Genomic DNA, 9,159 nt, shown 5'->3' with positions numbered 1-9,159 from the left:
GCGAGGTACCGTTCATCACATATTATCATTTGGATTCAAATATGCTATCTGAGGGACAAATGGGAACTTCCTCCCCCATGCACATGAAAGAAGATGGGCTTAGCAGGTTTTCACCTCAGAAGGCAACATCCTAGACACAAAGGTAGGACATAAGCATAAATGCTTGTAGAAATGAAGGAAGGTTGCAAGAGCAGTAGAGGTGGAGGGTGTAGAGTGAGCAGACAGCATGCACAGATTGCCGGAAGCGGTCATGAACAGTGAGATGGGCCTCTCAGCAGAGTGGTAGTCTTGCTGGAGTCCAGGAGCATGTGGTACCTGTCCTACCAGGATCCATGCTCCTTTCAGGACTAGAAGGCAATGGTTAACTCCATGGGCTTTGGTGTTAGACTGCCTGAGTTCAAACCCACCACAATCACTTACTAGCTGGGCAAGTTGCTTAATTTCTCTTACCTTATTTTTCCTATTTGTAAAATGAGAATCTTACGAGAATTAAAAAAAAAATCTAGGGTAAGGGCTTAGCAGCCAGCCTGGCACAGAGTAAAGACTCCAACAAATGTTTGTAACAACATTTTTATTATATTAATAGTAATTATATATTACTAACAATATTATTATTAGTCACCTCAAAAATAGCAACTGGGATTCTCTCTACTGTGTGCCAGGCTTTGTGCATTGGTAAACAATTGAAAGTATGGCAGGCATTATTTCTTCCTCCCAGAGTTCACAGGCCTTATTGTGAAAGACAATATAAATAATCTGGCGTGATGAGGGCCATGACTGGGGACATCCAGGATGTTACAGGATCACAGAAGGCTTTGAAGAAGCTGGGACCTGAAGTTTGGAGTTTGGAGTTTGCCAGATAAGGGCTGCCTGAGGGAAGGAGTGAATGGGGTGTGGGAACACCTGGAGTTGAAGAGGACATAGTGTATCCAAGCGAACAGATCCGTGGGCCTAGAGTGCAGAACCACAGGGTAGGCTGTAAAGGGTGAGGCTAGGTAGGTCTGGGGGTGGGGGATGGGGGCTCTATCATGCAGAGATGGTAACCCAAGAGGAGCAGAGAGGAATTTTAATTTACACCATAAGGGTGTATTGACTTTATTTCAATAAATCAAACTTAATCTATTTTGAGTCTCTATCCCACTTGGTTGTCAGGGAATTTTCCCAGTTGTTACTGGGGCTCCTTCCCACTTTATCCAGGTCATCTGAGAGTCTTGAGGCTTACACAGCCACAACATTCTGGGCTTAATCTGTATGGTGGCCATTCTCCCTTGAAGGACATTCTCCCTTGAAGGCAGATGTCATCAACGCTAATGCCAAGTTTGGGTCTGCAGAAATATTCCCCTTGGATATGAAAGAGACGTCTCTGTATGTATGTAGTCCCACCCTTGTTCCCTTGACCTGACTTCAGCATTCTCCACCAGTGCTTAGTCTCAAGTGTTGCTAACAAGTGAACCTGGGTATCTACCTGCTTGAAAACCTTCAAGAATCTGATCGCTTATCTCTGGAAATCTCTCTCACCCCTCTAGTTTGGCTATTTCTGTGTCTTAAATCCTCAGCTCTTCTGCCCTTCCTCTCCCTCTCTGGGACAAGCCAACATTCATGAGCCCAAATGTCACAAATGAAAGCTGAGCCTGGAGTTGCCTTCCTCCTGAGAACCTCTCCTTTTAATTCTCCAACACAGAGCCAGCTAACTTCCTTCCTGGGACGGAGAAGGAAAAACTCTCTAGAGCAGCAAAAACAAAACTCAAGCCGGCATCATATTTTATCTGCTCACACATGTAATTCTAAAACCTCTTTCCTAAAAACCTTAGGAAACTGTCAAAGGGTTGTATGATTTATGCTATAGAGAGTTCCCTCTGGCTGCAGAATGGAGAAGAAAGACAAGTAAGACTAGAGGCAGGGAAAGGGGTTAGCAGTAACGAAACTAGTAATCTAGGTGAGAGCTGACTTCAGTCCTAAGGAGTAATGGTAGTAGAGACAGGGAAAGATGTAAACAAACACCTTATAGTATTTATATTTAAATAAAGCGCTTTCAGGACGCCTGGGTGGGTCAGGTCATGATCCCAGGGTCCTTCGATCGATTCCCACATTGGCTCCTTGCTCAGCAGGGAGCCTGCTTCTCCCTTTGCCTGCCTCCCCTCCCCTTCCCCCCCCCCTTGTGCACTGGCTCTCTCTTTCTCCCTCTGTCTCTCTGACAAGCAAATAAAATCTTAAAAAAAAAAATAAAGTGCTTTCTCAGGCAATACTTATATTTACCAGCATGTTTCTCATTTTTTCCCCATTATTTCTTCTTTCATTATGCTATTCCTTCTGGGTTCATCTTTTTTTTTTTTTAATATATCTTTTAGTAGTTTCTGAATCTCTGTAGATCTATGCTTGTCTTTTGTTTCACCCTGATTCTGAACGATAATTTAGCTGGGTATGGAATTTTAGATTCATCATTTTCCCCTCAGCACTTTTACCATTCGATTTTTTTTCCTGTCATCTACTGCCAAGAAGTCCATCAATGTAATTGTAATTCTTTTACCTATTTTGCCTTTTTTTCCCCCTTGGCAGCTTTTGGGATTTTGTTTTCTGCACCTTTATTGTTTTTAAATTTTCTGTGATGTATCTGGACATAGAAATTTCTACATAGAACTTTCTTATTCTTCTTGGTACTCACTTGTTCTTTTGGTTTTGGAAAATTATTAGCCATTCTATTTTCAAAGATTGCTTCTTTATTATATAATCTTTCCTTTTCTTCTGGAATTTCAATTGGATTTCTCCTTGTTTCTACATCTCTTTTATAGTCTCCATTTCTTATCTCTCTGAGCTACATTTTGAGAGATTTACTTAATTCTTTCTTCCAATTTACTAAATATCTCTTCAGTTATAAATAGGCTACTAACAAACTCATCTAGTGAATTTTTTTAATAGTATATATAATCAACTGTATTTTTCACTTCATGATTTCTAATCCTTTTTTTTTTAAAGACTTTATTTATTTATTTGACAGAGAGAGACACAGCGAGAGAGGGAACACACGCAGGGGGAGTGGGAGAGGGAGAAGCAGGCTTCCTGCAGAGCAGGGAGCCTGATGTGGGGCTCGATCCCAGGACCCTGGGATCATGACCTGAGCCGAAGGCAGACGCCTAACGACTGATTTCTAATTCTTATTCTTTATCATCCTATTCCTATTTCATAATTATAAGTTTTTTCTCGTAATGTCCAGTTTTTGTTTTATGCTTGCTGTTTTCTTCTTAATGTCCTGAGACTTGCTCTATTGTATTTATTTCCTTGGATGTGGATTCTGCCATTTCTTAGATCTGTTGACTCTATTAGACCTTCATTGATCTTGAGATTATTGTTTGCATGCATATTCTATTGTGAGTTTTTCCTCAGATATATTCTAAGACTATAGTTGCTTCCCTTTTAACATGGAAGGATCCACAGCTTCAAATTAGGTCTTAATAGTTTAGCTTGGGGTTCTGCCATAAGTGACACTGGTGGCAAGTCTTTAGTTCTGATCTTATTTCGTGACTCATCATTTGTCCCTAGCAGTTTGTTCATGTTCTTCTCTTTCTTTCTCTCTCCCTCCCTCCCTTCTTTCTTTCCTTTTTTCCTTTTTTATAATGGAAATTTTCTTTTTTTTTTTTTTAAGATTTACTTATTTGAGAGAGAGAGAGAGAGCACAAGTGGGAGGGGCAGAGGGAGAGGGAGGGAGAGAATCTCAAGCAAACTCCATGCTGAGCCTGGAAACTGACATGGGGCTCAATCCCACAACCCTAGATCAAGACCCAAGCGAAAACCAAGAGTCTAACACCTAACCCACTGCACTACCCAAGTGCCCCTATAAGATGAACCATGAGAGACTATGGACTCTGAGAAACAAACTGAGGGTTCTAGAGGGGAGGGGAGTGGGGGAATGGGTTAGCCTGGTGATGGGTATTAAGGAGGGCACATAATGCATGGAGCACTGGGTGTTATACGAAAACAATAAAATGTGGATCACTACATCAAAAACCAATGATGTAATGTATGGTGACTAACATAATATAATAAAATTAAATTTAAAAAAATTTTCAAACATACACAGAACTATGGAGAATAGTATAATGAATCTCTAGTACTCATCACCCAGCTTCAGCACTTACCAATATATGGCTAATCTTGTTTCACCAATAACTCTCCCCTACTTTCTGCCTCACTAGATTATTTTAAAGAAAATTCCAGACATTATATCATTTCATCCATAAATGTTTCAGTATGTGTCTCTCAGAGATATGGTTTCTTTAAAAAAATAAATAAATAACTATAGGGGCGCCTGGGTGGCTCAGTCGTTAAGCATCTGCCTTTGGCTCAGGTCATGATCCCAGGGTCCTGGGATGGAGCCCCACATCATGCTCCCTGCTCAGTGGGGAGCCTGCTTCTCCCTCTCCCACTCCCCCTGCTTGTATTCCCTCTCTTGCTGTCTCTCTATCAAATAAATAAATAAAATCTTTTAAAAAAATAACCATATTACCATTATAACACCTAAAATTTAGCAATAATTTCTTAATATTATCAACTATCCTATTAGTGTTAAATTTCCCTGGTGGTCTCATAAATTTTTTTTAAGATTTTTTATTTATTCATTTGAGACACAGAGATACAGAGAGAGAGAGAGAGCATGAGCAGGGGGAGAGGCAGAGGGAGAGGGAGAAGCAGGCTCTGCGCTGAGCCAGGAGCCCAATGTGGGGCTTGATCCCAAAACCCTGGGATCATGACCTGAGCCGAAGGCAGACGCTTAACTATCTGAGCCACCCAGGCGCCTTCATAAGTTTTTTAATAGCAAATTTATTTGAATGAGGTTCACATAAGATCCAGATATTGCCCTTGGCTCATATTTTTCTCAAGTCTCTTTTAATCTATAACATTTCTCCCTTCAGAATGTGGGGAATTCTACAGGACAAGAGAAGAAACTGGATTATTTTTCCCGTAGGATTCCCCCACATTCTGGCTTTTATTATTGCATCCATGTGATATCACTTAACAATTATGCACCGGTCATCTATTGCTTCAATAATGCTGTGTAAGAAAACACCACAAAACCTCAGTGGCATACAACAATAAGGGTTTCTGTTTGCCCATGGGGAAGTCAGCATGGTGACTGCTGATCTTGGCTGAATTTGCTCATATGTCTGAGGATCTGCTGGCTGTTAACTGGTCTAGGATGGCCTTGGCTGGCAGGACCTGTGTGACAAAAGTCTCCTCTGTGTATCTCCCATCTTCCATCAGGCTAGCACACAGTCATGTCCTTATCGTGGTAATGGCAGAAGAGCAGAGAGACCATGTGGGGTTAAAGACAAAGAGGTCAGGAAGGAAGGCCTTATAAGAGGAAGCTCTTAGGAGGTGACTGAGTCCTGGGGGAACTGGGTAAGTAGACAAGGCGGGAAGATGGAGTCTCAGAGAATAATGCAGAGTCTGGCTGAAATTGGACTATAAGATAAAAGAATAGTCACAGTGTACAAAGCAAGAGCCCAGATTCTGGATTTTCTTTAAATATTTATTCAATTCTTACCGTATGCTAGGCACTTCAGCAAGTACATTACATAAATTATAGAGTAGTGGCTGAGACTGTGGATTTTGAGCTTCCCTGCCTGGGTTAGGACTGCCCTCCACCAGTGAAATGTATTAATGCATATACAATGCTTACAATACTGCCTGATGCATAAGAAACACTCAAAAAACGTTAGCCATGAAACATGATCTCATTTTACATTCCCAGTAACCTGTGAGCTAGAAACCATTTATATTCCCATTTTACAGATGAGGAAAGGGCATTATGGAGAGGTTAAGTAACTTGCCCATGTCACACAACCAGCAAGTGGTGGAGCAAGAAGAGTTCAGACCCCCACATTTCATCTCAGGTCCCCCACTTTAACCACAATGGGAATTTTGTCTGTACCCCTTGATTTGATACTGCATCCTTGAGTTAATTTTTGAAGTGCCCTTGTCTTGGGCTAGCGTTGGCCCTGGAGCTTGAGTGGATGTGTGAGGGGTGGGGGTGGGGTGAGAGGGGCTGGGTTCATCCTGGTAGGAGACTTCACCCACTGGGATTAGTCAGCTTCAGGGACAGGAACCCAAGCAGTAGGGACAGTGTGGGGCTTCCAGTGGAGGAGGGACCTGAGGACACAGGAGGAGCAGAGGTGTGTGTTTAATGCCACAGATGCAAAGGAGTGTGTCATGAAATCCCGGAGCGGGGAGCAGGAAGGTAATGGCGGAAACCAGGTAAAATTGAGATGTTTTTAAGCAGGGTGAGAAAAGAGGTGGGTTAAAGAAAGGCCAGATGTGGCCAGCTTTCTAACGAGGCATTCCTTAAACCCATGGATCATCAGAAATATGTGGCAGAACTTTTTAAAAATGTGGATTCCTGAGCCTACACCTGGAGATTCTAATTAGCAGTTCCAGGTAGAGAATGGATAGCCGAACGTTTTCAAAGCTCCCCAGATGATCCTGTTGATTAGCGTGCTCTGGGGCTCACTGATATAAAGTTACAACCCCTCATTTGACTGATAGAGAAGCAGACACCTGGAAGGTTAAGGGTCTCACCTGAGCCACACAACTGGTTGACAGCAGAACTGGAACTTGGCTTTATAATTCAATGTTCTTCCACAATATTCTATTCCTGCCATGATGCTGAAAGGGTAAAATGCTTTAGGGGGAAATACTCCCAAATAGTGCATTTGTATTGGTATGAGATTATCAAATAGTGTTCATCATCATAAACTGTAACTATAATTATGCACAATAAATTCTATTTAACAATCTCTCTTTACAGTTCCTAGGTGTGTGGTTCTGTCCCCAGGTGGCATGAGAGAAGCTCATTGGAGCCACCGAGGTTTTGGTTTTGTTTTTTCACTTTTATATCTCCAACTTCTCCTATGGCACATTTAATAAATTTCAGTTAAGTAATCACAGTGATTTTTAAAAGCCAACATATTATGGCATGATCGGTGGTGAAAACTCAATATTGTGGTAGGAAAATATTTATTTTTGTGCAACTCTGAGAATTCTCTTTCTCTTTTCAAGTCTGGCAAACCTTTGTTCCTTTGAAATTACAGCTTGTCCTGTAAGTAATAGAAATCCAAGAAGGAGTAACAGATGATTTCCTTTTTAAAGGCATTTCGGACAAATGTGATCCAGTGAACCACCATGTGCAGATGAGCTGATCAGTTACATACCCAGCTGACCCCATTCTCTGCTTGAGGCAGTAGCACCAATTTTCACTTTTGGGGTAGCAGTATACCACACTAAGCCTTGTTCCCATTGCACCTCTCCATTATAAAAACGGAAACCGAGGCTTAGGAAGTTGGAGCAAACTCCTTCAATCACACAATTGACAAGCTGAAGGATTTGGGGAAAGAGCACAGGCTCTTTCCATACACAGGATCATGCTGTTGTCCAAGTGAGAAGTAGATTGCTGGGTTTCTTTCGTTTTTAACCAACCAAAGATTGTCTGCGAGTCATACAAGGAGGCCAAAGGAACTTCAAGAGAGCAAGAGAAGAGTCAGGGTCAGCTTGGAGCCTTTGTTATCACACGATACATCTCCATGAATGTCCTTAGAAGCCTTTGGGGTGTCCAAAAGTGGCATCTAGGGGGTTCCTGGTCCTGGTAGAATCTTGGGATCAGTAGCAGGACAGACGGCACTCATTTGCCACAGGAGGCTTAGAGTCCAGGAGGGACTGGCTACCCTGGGTTTCTGGGAAGGGAGTCTGCAGGACTCACTGCCCAGGAGCCACATCAGAGGAAAGATGGCTCCTGGATGTCCAGTCCATATGGATGGGGCTCTGGATGGAAGCTGGAGAGGCTTCTCATGACATGACTTGGCTTAAAGTTGTACTTACATAGCAAGTGCACTATTTTTGTTTAGATTCCGCTTTTATTTGGAGTGGCTTTGAAAGGGGCTGGGGGACATTAGTGTGCACAGGGGTAGGAGGTGTCCATAAAATCTCCCAAGCTACCTCCTTGTGTCCCTGTTGTACAAGAGAAACCTTCAACTGAAGAGATGCACCACCACTGCCACGTTGAAAAGGGTGTTGGTATGCTGTCTGTTCCCATGCTAAATTGGGTTCATATGGAGAGGGGAGCGCAAAGTCCCACACGGGTGCTGGGGTCCTCCATGCTCATCTGAGGGCAAAGGAAGCAGGGCACACTGGGCCCCCTCAAATGGCTCCCTGGGCTGTGGTCCCTCTAGGGCCAATCTGCTTCAAGGTGGCTTCCAGAGCTGGACCTGAGCTGAACCTCCATCTGTCCAGGCAGACCCGGGGACATACTTCTGTGAAAGTGGTCTTGGGCTACCTTCTATTTGGAGCTGGTGGTCACTGAAGCCTGAGCAGTGAGTCTTAGACATCTCAGGGAGACGAGTGGTCCCAGCTACAAGGACCTCGCAGACTCTGCTAGAGCAACTGTGGCCAACCCCAGGAGAAGGAAGTGACATTGGGTCTGAAGTTACTGAAGGGACCAAGAGCAAAAGGACTGTGGGTCACTGGGAACTGAGGGGCCATAGTGCCTGAAGAGAGTCTTAGTCATTTGCTTTCCCCAGGGGGGGGCGGGGGGGGGCAAAGTAAAGCAAAAGACAATGCTGAAGGACGGGGAGGTGCTGCTAACAGGTGCTGGAAGCACACTGAGGAGCATGACCAGCCTCCAGCATGGACACCCACAGAGACTGTGCTTTCATCACCAACCCTGTGGCCAAGGTTCTGCCAGGGGCTTCTGCTGGGGACTTGCAACAAGGACGTGTCACTCAGGAGTCCATTCTTCCCAGGTCACCCTAGCGTACATCCAAGCCCTGGGGCCACAGCAACACTATTTTATAAATAAGGTGAAAGAGTTACTGCCTGAAGACAGAGCTTGTGGATGGAGGGGAATACTATTTCTTACCACCACCCCACTGGAACTAAGTGGAGCTAATTCAAATCCAAAAATGAACTCTCGCCGAATACTGTCATGTGTCAATATTGAAGGTAAAGTCTTCAGTTCTACCTTAATCAAATTCATGAACATAATCCAGTCTCACCAAGACACTTAAAGGGACACTTACGCGGTTAGATGGAAAGAATTTTTTGAAGCCCTTCAACCATGTACCTTGCCAACCCGCGGAAGAAAACCTTCTGAATCTTATGGTACCAGAGCACACT

Source organism: Callorhinus ursinus, unplaced genomic scaffold, assembly GCF_003265705.2.
Source record: "Callorhinus ursinus isolate GAN/ISIS: 27379988/994484 unplaced genomic scaffold, GSC_fseal_2.0 scaffold8, whole genome shotgun sequence".
NCBI classification, from domain to species: Eukaryota; Metazoa; Chordata; class Mammalia; order Carnivora; family Otariidae; genus Callorhinus; species Callorhinus ursinus.
Note: the sequence above shows the minus strand (reverse complement) of the source record.